At 64.0% G+C, this 9,493-nt stretch overlaps 26 pseudogenes; all 26 read left to right on the top strand.

Moving 5' to 3' along the window:
* Positions 1-4: 4 nt before the first annotated feature.
* Positions 5-122, top strand: LOC140683224 (5S ribosomal RNA; annotated as a pseudogene).
* Positions 123-372: 250 nt separating this feature from the next.
* On the top strand, positions 373-490 carry LOC140683225 (5S ribosomal RNA; annotated as a pseudogene).
* Positions 491-742: 252 nt separating this feature from the next.
* LOC140683226 (5S ribosomal RNA) lies at positions 743-860 on the top strand (annotated as a pseudogene).
* Positions 861-1,110: 250 nt separating this feature from the next.
* Positions 1,111-1,228, top strand: LOC140683227 (5S ribosomal RNA; annotated as a pseudogene).
* Positions 1,229-1,480: 252 nt separating this feature from the next.
* LOC140683064 (5S ribosomal RNA) lies at positions 1,481-1,598 on the top strand (annotated as a pseudogene).
* Positions 1,599-1,850: 252 nt separating this feature from the next.
* On the top strand, positions 1,851-1,968 carry LOC140683229 (5S ribosomal RNA; annotated as a pseudogene).
* Positions 1,969-2,218: 250 nt separating this feature from the next.
* On the top strand, positions 2,219-2,336 carry LOC140683108 (5S ribosomal RNA; annotated as a pseudogene).
* Positions 2,337-2,586: 250 nt separating this feature from the next.
* On the top strand, positions 2,587-2,704 carry LOC140683230 (5S ribosomal RNA; annotated as a pseudogene).
* Positions 2,705-2,954: 250 nt separating this feature from the next.
* LOC140683231 (5S ribosomal RNA) lies at positions 2,955-3,072 on the top strand (annotated as a pseudogene).
* A 250-nt stretch (positions 3,073-3,322) lies between these two features.
* Positions 3,323-3,440, top strand: LOC140683232 (5S ribosomal RNA; annotated as a pseudogene).
* A 250-nt stretch (positions 3,441-3,690) lies between these two features.
* On the top strand, positions 3,691-3,808 carry LOC140683233 (5S ribosomal RNA; annotated as a pseudogene).
* A 250-nt stretch (positions 3,809-4,058) lies between these two features.
* LOC140683235 (5S ribosomal RNA) lies at positions 4,059-4,176 on the top strand (annotated as a pseudogene).
* A 250-nt stretch (positions 4,177-4,426) lies between these two features.
* LOC140683062 (5S ribosomal RNA) lies at positions 4,427-4,544 on the top strand (annotated as a pseudogene).
* A 250-nt stretch (positions 4,545-4,794) lies between these two features.
* On the top strand, positions 4,795-4,912 carry LOC140683236 (5S ribosomal RNA; annotated as a pseudogene).
* A 252-nt stretch (positions 4,913-5,164) lies between these two features.
* On the top strand, positions 5,165-5,282 carry LOC140683065 (5S ribosomal RNA; annotated as a pseudogene).
* A 252-nt stretch (positions 5,283-5,534) lies between these two features.
* Positions 5,535-5,652, top strand: LOC140683237 (5S ribosomal RNA; annotated as a pseudogene).
* A 250-nt stretch (positions 5,653-5,902) lies between these two features.
* On the top strand, positions 5,903-6,020 carry LOC140683109 (5S ribosomal RNA; annotated as a pseudogene).
* Positions 6,021-6,270: 250 nt separating this feature from the next.
* On the top strand, positions 6,271-6,388 carry LOC140683238 (5S ribosomal RNA; annotated as a pseudogene).
* A 250-nt stretch (positions 6,389-6,638) lies between these two features.
* Positions 6,639-6,756, top strand: LOC140683239 (5S ribosomal RNA; annotated as a pseudogene).
* A 250-nt stretch (positions 6,757-7,006) lies between these two features.
* LOC140683241 (5S ribosomal RNA) lies at positions 7,007-7,124 on the top strand (annotated as a pseudogene).
* Positions 7,125-7,374: 250 nt separating this feature from the next.
* Positions 7,375-7,492, top strand: LOC140683242 (5S ribosomal RNA; annotated as a pseudogene).
* A 250-nt stretch (positions 7,493-7,742) lies between these two features.
* LOC140683243 (5S ribosomal RNA) lies at positions 7,743-7,860 on the top strand (annotated as a pseudogene).
* A 250-nt stretch (positions 7,861-8,110) lies between these two features.
* LOC140683244 (5S ribosomal RNA) lies at positions 8,111-8,228 on the top strand (annotated as a pseudogene).
* Positions 8,229-8,478: 250 nt separating this feature from the next.
* Positions 8,479-8,596, top strand: LOC140683245 (5S ribosomal RNA; annotated as a pseudogene).
* A 252-nt stretch (positions 8,597-8,848) lies between these two features.
* Positions 8,849-8,966, top strand: LOC140683246 (5S ribosomal RNA; annotated as a pseudogene).
* A 250-nt stretch (positions 8,967-9,216) lies between these two features.
* On the top strand, positions 9,217-9,334 carry LOC140683247 (5S ribosomal RNA; annotated as a pseudogene).
* The last annotated feature ends 159 nt before the right edge of the window (positions 9,335-9,493 follow it).

Consider the following 9,493-nt stretch of genomic DNA (forward strand, 5'->3'; position numbering starts at 1 on the left):
GGGTGCCTACGGCCTGCCGCCCTGAGAGCGGCCGGTCTCGCCTGATCTCGGAAGCTAAGCAGGGTCGGGCCCGGTTAGTACTTGGATGGGAGACCGCCTGGGAATACCGGGTGCTGTAGGCTACTTTTTCCTCCTGAGGGGGGCGCGTGCTTTTCCTTGGGCAGTCGAGGTGGGGGGCAGGAGGGAAGAGGCAGGTAGGCCTTGCTTTTTTTCTATCCCTTGTGTGTGTGTGCACTGGGCTGGGGTCTGTCTCTAGATCCCCTTGTGGGCAGGGGTGGCCCTGTTGGGCTTGTCAAGCCCCTGTGGGGTTCTCAGCTTCTTCCCGGAGCGTGGTGTGGTGGGTTGAAGGCCGCCGCCGAGGGGCCGCCGGGTGCCTACGGCCTGCCGCCCTGAGAGCGGCCGGTCTCGCCTGATCTCGGAAGCTAAGCAGGGTCGGGCCCGGTTAGTACTTGGATGGGAGACCGCCTGGGAATACCGGGTGCTGTAGGCTACTTTTTCCTCCTGAGGGGGGCGCGTGCTTTTCCTTGGGCAGTCGAGGTGGGGGGCAGGAGGGAAGAGGCAGGTAGGCCTTGCTTTTTTTCTATCCCTTGTGTGTGTGTGTGCACTGGGCTGGGGTCTGTCTCTAGATCCCCTTGTGGGCAGGGGTGGCCCTGTTGGGCTTGTCAAGCCCCTGTGGGGTTCTGAGCTTCTTCCCGGAGCGTGGTGTGGTGGGTTGAAGGCCGCCGCCGAGGGGCCGCCGGGTGCCTACGGCCTGCCGCCCTGAGAGCGGCCGGTCTCGCCTGATCTCGGAAGCTAAGCAGGGTCGGGCCCGGTTAGTACTTGGATGGGAGACCGCCTGGGAATACCGGGTGCTGTAGGCTACTTTTTCCTCCTGAGGGGGGCGCGTGCTTTTCCTTGGGCAGTCGAGGTGGGGGGCAGGAGGGAAGAGGCAGGTAGGCCTTGCTTTTTTTCTATCCCTTGTGTGTGTGTGCACTGGGCTGGGGTCTGTCTCTAGATCCCCTTGTGGGCAGGGGTGGCCCTGTTGGGCTTGTCAAGCCCCTGTGGGGTTCTGAGCTTCTTCCCGGAGCGTGGTGTGGTGGGTTGAAGGCCGCCGCCGAGGGGCCGCCGGGTGCCTACGGCCTGCCGCCCTGAGAGCGGCCGGTCTCGCCTGATCTCGGAAGCTAAGCAGGGTCGGGCCCGGTTAGTACTTGGATGGGAGACCGCCTGGGAATACCGGGTGCTGTAGGCTACTTTTTCCTCCTGAGGGGGGCGCGTGCTTTTCCTTGGGCAGTCGAGGTGGGGGGCAGGAGGGAAGAGGCAGGTAGGCCTTGCTTTTTTTCTATCCCTTGTGTGTGTGTGTGCACTGGGCTGGGGTCTGTCTCTAGATCCCCTTGTGGGCAGGGGTGGCCCTGTTGGGCTTGTCAAGCCCCTGTGGGGTTCTGAGCTTCTTCCCGGAGCGTGGTGTGGTGGGTTGAAGGCCGCCGCCGAGGGGCCGCCGGCTGCCTACGGCCTGCCGCCCTGAGAGCGGCCGGTCTCGCCTGATCTCGGAGGCTAAGCAGGGTCGGGCCCGGTTAGTACTTGGATGGGAGACCGCCTGGGAATACCGGGTGCTGTAGGCTACTTTTTCCTCCTGAGGGGGGCGCGTGCTTTTCCTTGGGCAGTCGAGGTGGGGGGCAGGAGGGAAGAGGCAGGTAGGCCTTGCTTTTTTTCTATCCCTTGTGTGTGTGTGTGCACTGGGCTGGGGTCTGTCTCTAGATCCCCTTGTGGGCAGGGGTGGCCCTGTTGGGCTTGTCAAGCCCCTGTGGGGTTCTGAGCTTCTTCCCGGAGCGTGGTGTGGTGGGTTGAAGGCCGCCGCCGAGGGGCCGCCGGGTGCCTACGGCCTGCCGCCCTGAGAGCGGCCGGTCTCGCCTGATCTCGGAAGCTAAGCAGGGTCGGGCCCGGTTAGTACTTGGATGGGAGACCGCCTGGGAATACCGGGTGCTGTAGGCTACTTTTTCCTCCTGAGGGGGGCGCGTGCTTTTCCTTGGGCAGTCGAGGTGGGGGGCAGGAGGGAAGAAGCAGGTAGGCCTTGCTTTTTTTCTATCCCTTGTGTGTGTGTGCACTGGGCTGGGGTCTGTCTCTAGATCCCCTTGTGGGCAGGGGTGGCCCTGTTGGGCTTGTCAAGCCCCTGTGGGGTTCTGAGCTTCTTCCCGGAGCGTGGTGTGGTGGGTTGAAGGCCGCCGCCGAGGGGCCGCCGGGTGCCTACGGCCTGCCACCCTGAGAGCGGCCGGTCTCGCCTGATCTCGGAAGCTAAGCAGGGTCGGGCCCGGTTAGTACTTGGATGGGAGACCGCCTGGGAATACCGGGTGCTGTAGGCTACTTTTTCCTCCTGAGGGGGGCGCGTGCTTTTCCTTGGGCAGTCGAGGTGGGGGGCAGGAGGGAAGAGGCAGGTAGGCCTTGCTTTTTTTCTATCCCTTGTGTGTGTGTGCACTGGGCTGGGGTCTGTCTCTAGATCCCCTTGTGGGCAGGGGTGGCCCTGTTGGGCTTGTCAAGCCCCTGTGGGGTTCTGAGCTTCTTCCCGGAGCGTGGTGTGGTGGGTTGAAGGCCGCCGCCGAGGGGCCGCCGGGTGCCTACGGCCTGCCGCCCTGAGAGCGGCCGGTCTCGCCTGATCTCGGAAGCTAAGCAGGGTCGGGCCCGGTTAGTACTTGGATGGGAGACCGCCTGGGAATACCGGGTGCTGTAGGCTACTTTTTCCTCCTGAGGGGGGCGCGTGCTTTTCCTTGGGCAGTCGAGGTGGGGGGCAGGAGGGAAGAGGCAGGTAGGCCTTGCTTTTTTTCTATCCCTTGTGTGTGTGTGCACTGGGCTGGGGTCTGTCTCTAGATCCCCTTGTGGGCAGGGGTGGCCCTGTTGGGCTTGTCAAGCCCCTGTGGGGTTCTGAGCTTCTTCCCGGAGCGTGGTGTGGTGGGTTGAAGGCCGCCGCCGAGGGGCCGCCGGGTGCCTACGGCCTGCCGCCCTGAGAGCGGCCGGTCTCGCCTGATCTCGGAAGCTAAGCAGGGTCGGGCCCGGTTAGTACTTGGATGGGAGACCGCCTGGGAATACCGGGTGCTGTAGGCTACTTTTTCCTCCTGAGGGGGGCGCGTGCTTTTCCTTGGGCAGTCGAGGTGGGGGGCAGGAGGGAAGAGGCAGGTAGGCCTTGCTTTTTTTCTATCCCTTGTGTGTGTGTGCACTGGGCTGGGGTCTGTCTCTAGATCCCCTTGTGGGCAGGGGTGGCCCTGTTGGGCTTGTCAAGCCCCTGTGGGGTTCTGAGCTTCTTCCCGGAGCGTGGTGTGGTGGGTTGAAGGCCGCCGCCGAGGGGCCACCGGGTGCCTACGGCCTGCCGCCCTGAGAGCGGCCGGTCTCGCCTGATCTCGGAAGCTAAGCAGGGTCGGGCCCGGTTAGTACTTGGATGGGAGACCGCCTGGGAATACCGGGTGCTGTAGGCTACTTTTTCCTCCTGAGGGGGGCGCGTGCTTTTCCTTGGGCAGTCGAGGTGGGGGGCAGGAGGGAAGAGGCAGGTAGGCCTTGCTTTTTTTCTATCCCTTGTGTGTGTGTGCACTGGGCTGGGGTCTGTCTCTAGATCCCCTTGTGGGCAGGGGTGGCCCTGTTGGGCTTGTCAAGCCCCTGTGGGGTTCTGAGCTTCTTCCCGGAGCGTGGTGTGGTGGGTTGAAGGCCGCCGCCGAGGGGCCGCCGGGTGCCTACGGCCTGCCGCCCTGAGAGCGGCCGGTCTCGCCTGATCTCGGAAGCTAAGCAGGGTCGGGCCCGGTTAGTACTTGGATGGGAGACCGCCTGGGAATACCGGGTGCTGTAGGCTACTTTTTCCTCCTGAGGGGGGCGCGTGCTTTTCCTTGGGCAGTCGAGGTGGGGGGCAGGAGGGAAGAGGCAGGTAGGCCTTGCTTTTTTTCTATCCCTTGTGTGTGTGTGCACTGGGCTGGGGTCTGTCTCTAGATCCCCTTGTGGGCAGGGGTGGCCCTGTTGGGCTTGTCAAGCCCCTGTGGGGTTCTGAGCTTCTTCCCGGAGCGTGGTGTGGTGGGTTGAAGGCCGCCGCCGAGGGGCCGCCGGGTGCCTACGGCCTGCCGCCCTGAGAGCGGCCGGTCTCGCCTGATCTCGGAAGCTAAGCAGGGTCGGGCCCGGTTAGTACTTGGATGGGAGACCGCCTGGGAATACCGGGTGCTGTAGGCTACTTTTTCCTCCTGAGGGGGGCGCGTGCTTTTCCTTGGGCAGTCGAGGTGGGGGGCAGGAGGGAAGAGGCAGGTAGGCCTTGCTTTTTTTCTATCCCTTGTGTGTGTGTGCACTGGGCTGGGGTCTGTCTCTAGATCCCCTTGTGGGCAGGGGTGGCCCTGTTGGGCTTGTCAAGCCCCTGTGGGGTTCTGAGCTTCTTCCCGGAGCGTGGTGTGGTGGGTTGAAGGCCGCCGCCGAGGGGCCGCCGGGTGCCTACGGCCTGCCGCCCTGAGAGCGGCCGGTCTCGCCTGATCTCGGAAGCTAAGCAGGGTCGGGCCCGGTTAGTACTTGGATGGGAGACCGCCTGGGAATACTGGGTGCTGTAGGCTACTTTTTCCTCCTGAGGGGGGCGCGTGCTTTTCCTTGGGCAGTCGAGGTGGGGGGCAGGAGGGAAGAGGCAGGTAGGCCTTGCTTTTTTTCTATCCCTTGTGTGTGTGTGCACTGGGCTGGGGTCTGTCTCTAGATCCCCTTGTGGGCAGGGGTGGCCCTGTTGGGCTTGTCAAGCCCCTGTGGGGTTCTGAGCTTCTTCCCGGAGCGTGGTGTGGTGGGTTGAAGGCCGCCGCCGAGGGGCCGCCGGGTGCCTACGGCCTGCCGCCCTGAGAGCGGCCGGTCTCGCCTGATCTCGGAAGCTAAGCAGGGTCGGGCCCGGTTAGTACTTGGATGGGAGACCGCCTGGGAATACCGGGTGCTGTAGGCTACTTTTTCCTCCTGAGGGGGGCGCGTGCTTTTCCTTGGGCAGTCGAGGTGGGGGGCAGGAGGGAAGAGGCAGGTAGGCCTTGCTTTTTTTCTATCCCTTGTGTGTGTGTGTGCACTGGGCTGGGGTCTGTCTCTAGATCCCCTTGTGGGCAGGGGTGGCCCTGTTGGGCTTGTCAAGCCCCTGTGGGGTTCTGAGCTTCTTCCCGGAGCGTGGTGTGGTGGGTTGAAGGCCGCCGCCGAGGGGCCGCCGGCTGCCTACGGCCTGCCGCCCTGAGAGCGGCCGGTCTCGCCTGATCTCGGAGGCTAAGCAGGGTCGGGCCCGGTTAGTACTTGGATGGGAGACCGCCTGGGAATACCGGGTGCTGTAGGCTACTTTTTCCTCCTGAGGGGGGCGCGTGCTTTTCCTTGGGCAGTCGAGGTGGGGGGCAGGAGGGAAGAGGCAGGTAGGCCTTGCTTTTTTTCTATCCCTTGTGTGTGTGTGTGCACTGGGCTGGGGTCTGTCTCTAGATCCCCTTGTGGGCAGGGGTGGCCCTGTTGGGCTTGTCAAGCCCCTGTGGGGTTCTGAGCTTCTTCCCGGAGCGTGGTGTGGTGGGTTGAAGGCCGCCGCCGAGGGGCCGCCGGGTGCCTACGGCCTGCCGCCCTGAGAGCGGCCGGTCTCGCCTGATCTCGGAAGCTAAGCAGGGTCGGGCCCGGTTAGTACTTGGATGGGAGACCGCCTGGGAATACCGGGTGCTGTAGGCTACTTTTTCCTCCTGAGGGGGGCGCGTGCTTTTCCTTGGGCAGTCGAGGTGGGGGGCAGGAGGGAAGAGGCAGGTAGGCCTTGCTTTTTTTCTATCCCTTGTGTGTGTGTGCACTGGGCTGGGGTCTGTCTCTAGATCCCCTTGTGGGCAGGGGTGGCCCTGTTGGGCTTGTCAAGCCCCTGTGGGGTTCTGAGCTTCTTCCCGGAGCGTGGTGTGGTGGGTTGAAGGCCGCCGCCGAGGGGCCGCCGGGTGCCTACGGCCTGCCACCCTGAGAGCGGCCGGTCTCGCCTGATCTCGGAAGCTAAGCAGGGTCGGGCCCGGTTAGTACTTGGATGGGAGACCGCCTGGGAATACCGGGTGCTGTAGGCTACTTTTTCCTCCTGAGGGGGGCGCGTGCTTTTCCTTGGGCAGTCGAGGTGGGGGGCAGGAGGGAAGAGGCAGGTAGGCCTTGCTTTTTTTCTATCCCTTGTGTGTGTGTGCACTGGGCTGGGGTCTGTCTCTAGATCCCCTTGTGGGCAGGGGTGGCCCTGTTGGGCTTGTCAAGCCCCTGTGGGGTTCTCAGCTTCTTCCCGGAGCGTGGTGTGGTGGGTTGAAGGCCGCCGCCGAGGGGCCGCCGGGTGCCTACGGCCTGCCGCCCTGAGAGCGGCCGGTCTCGCCTGATCTCGGAAGCTAAGCAGGGTCGGGCCCGGTTAGTACTTGGATGGGAGACCGCCTGGGAATACCGGGTGCTGTAGGCTACTTTTTCCTCCTGAGGGGGGCGCGTGCTTTTCCTTGGGCAGTCGAGGTGGGGGGCAGGAGGGAAGAGGCAGGTAGGCCTTGCTTTTTTTCTATCCCTTGTGTGTGTGTGCACTGGGCTGGGGTCTGTCTCTAGATCCCCTTGTGGGCAGGGGTGGCCCTGTTGGGCTTGTCAAGCCCCTGTGGGGTTCTGAGCTTCTTCCCGGAGCGTGGTGTGGTGGGTTGAAGGCCGCCGCCGAGGGGCCGCCGGGTGCCTACGGCCTGCCGCCCTGAGAGCGGCCGGTCTCGCCTGATCTCGGAAGCTAAGCAGGGTCGGGCCCGGTTAGTACTTGGATGGGAGACCGCCTGGGAATACCGGGTGCTGTAGGCTACTTTTTCCTCCTGAGGGGGGCGCGTGCTTTTCCTTGGGCAGTCGAGGTGGGGGGCAGGAGGGAAGAGGCAGGTAGGCCTTGCTTTTTTTCTATCCCTTGTGTGTGTGTGCACTGGGCTGGGGTCTGTCTCTAGATCCCCTTGTGGGCAGGGGTGGCCCTGTTGGGCTTGTCAAGCCCCTGTGGGGTTCTGAGCTTCTTCCCGGAGCGTGGTGTGGTGGGTTGAAGGCCGCCGCCGAGGGGCCGCCGGGTGCCTACGGCCTGCCGCCCTGAGAGCGGCCGGTCTCGCCTGATCTCGGAAGCTAAGCAGGGTCGGGCCCGGTTAGTACTTGGATGGGAGACCGCCTGGGAATACCGGGTGCTGTAGGCTACTTTTTCCTCCTGAGGGGGGCGCGTGCTTTTCCTTGGGCAGTCGAGGTGGGGGGCAGGAGGGAAGAGGCAGGTAGGCCTTGCTTTTTTTCTATCCCTTGTGTGTGTGTGCACTGGGCTGGGGTCTGTCTCTAGATCCCCTTGTGGGCAGGGGTGGCCCTGTTGGGCTTGTCAAGCCCCTGTGGGGTTCTGAGCTTCTTCCCGGAGCGTGGTGTGGTGGGTTGAAGGCCGCCGCCGAGGGGCCGCCGGGTGCCTACGGCCTGCCGCCCTGAGAGCGGCCGGTCTCGCCTGATCTCGGAAGCTAAGCAGGGTCGGGCCCGGTTAGTACTTGGATGGGAGACCGCCTGGGAATACCGGGTGCTGTAGGCTACTTTTTCCTCCTGAGGGGGGCGCGTGCTTTTCCTTGGGCAGTCGAGGTGGGGGGCAGGAGGGAAGAGGCAGGTAGGCCTTGCTTTTTTTCTATCCCTTGTGTGTGTGTGCACTGGGCTGGGGTCTGTCTCTAGATCCCCTTGTGGGCAGGGGTGGCCCTGTTGGGCTTGTCAAGCCCCTGTGGGGTTCTGAGCTTCTTCCCGGAGCGTGGTGTGGTGGGTTGAAGGCCGCCGCCGAGGGGCCGCCGGGTGCCTACGGCCTGCCGCCCTGAGAGCGGCCGGTCTCGCCTGATCTCGGAAGCTAAGCAGGGTCGGGCCCGGTTAGTACTTGGATGGGAGACCGCCTGGGAATACCGGGTGCTGTAGGCTACTTTTTCCTCCTGAGGGGGGCGCGTGCTTTTCCTTGGGCAGTCGAGGTGGGGGGCAGGAGGGAAGAGGCAGGTAGGCCTTGCTTTTTTTCTATCCCTTGTGTGTGTGTGCACTGGGCTGGGGTCTGTCTCTAGATCCCCTTGTGGGCAGGGGTGGCCCTGTTGGGCTTGTCAAGCCCCTGTGGGGTTCTGAGCTTCTTCCCGGAGCGTGGTGTGGTGGGTTGAAGGCCGCCGCCGAGGGGCCGCCGGGTGCCTACGGCCTGCCGCCCTGAGAGCGGCCGGTCTCGCCTGATCTCGGAAGCTAAGCAGGGTCGGGCCCGGTTAGTACTTGGATGGGAGACCGCCTGGGAATACCGGGTGCTGTAGGCTACTTTTTCCTCCTGAGGGGGGCGCGTGCTTTTCCTTGGGCAGTCGAGGTGGGGGGCAGGAGGGAAGAGGCAGGTAGGCCTTGCTTTTTTTCTATCCCTTGTGTGTGTGTGCACTGGGCTGGGGTCTGTCTCTAGATCCCCTTGTGGGCAGGGGTGGCCCTGTTGGGCTTGTCAAGCCCCTGTGGGGTTCTGAGCTTCTTCCCGGAGCGTGGTGTGGTGGGTTGAAGGCCGCCGCCGAGGGGCCGCCGGGTGCCTACGGCCTGCCGCCCTGAGAGCGGCCGGTCTCGCCTGATCTCGGAAGCTAAGCAGGGTCGGGCCCGGTTAGTACTTGGATGGGAGACCGCCTGGGAATACCGGGTGCTGTAGGCTACTTTTTCCTCCTGAGGGGGGCGCGTGCTTTTCCTTGGGCAGTCGAGGTGGGGGGCAGGAGGGAAGAGGCAGGTAGGCCTTGCTTTTTTTCTATCCCTTGTGTGTGTGTGTGCACTGGGCTGGGGTCTGTCTCTAGATCCCCTTGTGGGCAGGGGTGGCCCTGTTGGGCTTGTCAAGCCCCTGTGGGGTTCTGAGCTTCTTCCCGGAGCGTGGTGTGGTGGGTTGAAGGCCGCCGCCGAGGGGCCGCCGGGTGCCTACGGCCTGCCGCCCTGAGAGCGGCCGGTCTCGCCTGATCTCGGAAGCTAAGCAGGGTCGGGCCCGGTTAGTACTTGGATGGGAGACCGCCTGGGAATACCGGGTGCTGTAGGCTACTTTTTCCTCCTGAGGGGGGCGCGTGCTTTTCCTTGGGCAGTCGAGGTGGGGGGCAGGAGGGAAGAGGCAGGTAGGCCTTGCTTTTTTTCTATCCCTTGTGTGTGTGTGCACTGGGCTGGGGTCTGTCTCTAGATCCCCTTGTGGGCAGGGGTGGCCCTGTTGGGCTTGTCAAGCCCCTGTGGGGTTCTGAGCTTCTTCCCGGAGCGTGGTGTGGTGGGTTGAAGGCCGCCGCCGAGGGGCCGCCGGGTGCCTACGGCCTGCCGCCCTGAGAGCGGCCGGTCTCGCCTGATCTCGGAAGCTAAGCAGGGTCGGGCCCGGTTAGTACTTGGATGGGAGACCGCCTGGGAATACCGGGTGCTGTAGGCTACTTTTTCCTCCTGAGGGGGGCGCGTGCTTTTCCTTGGGCAGTCGAGGTGGGGGGCAGGAGGGAAGAGGCAGGTAGGCCTTGCTTTTTTTCTATCCCTTGTGTGTGTGTGCACTGGGCTGGGGTCTGTCTCTAGATCCCCTTGTGGGCAGGGGTGGCCC

Source organism: Taeniopygia guttata, chromosome 2, assembly GCF_048771995.1.
Source record: "Taeniopygia guttata chromosome 2, bTaeGut7.mat, whole genome shotgun sequence".
Classification (NCBI taxonomy): domain Eukaryota; kingdom Metazoa; phylum Chordata; class Aves; order Passeriformes; family Estrildidae; genus Taeniopygia; species Taeniopygia guttata.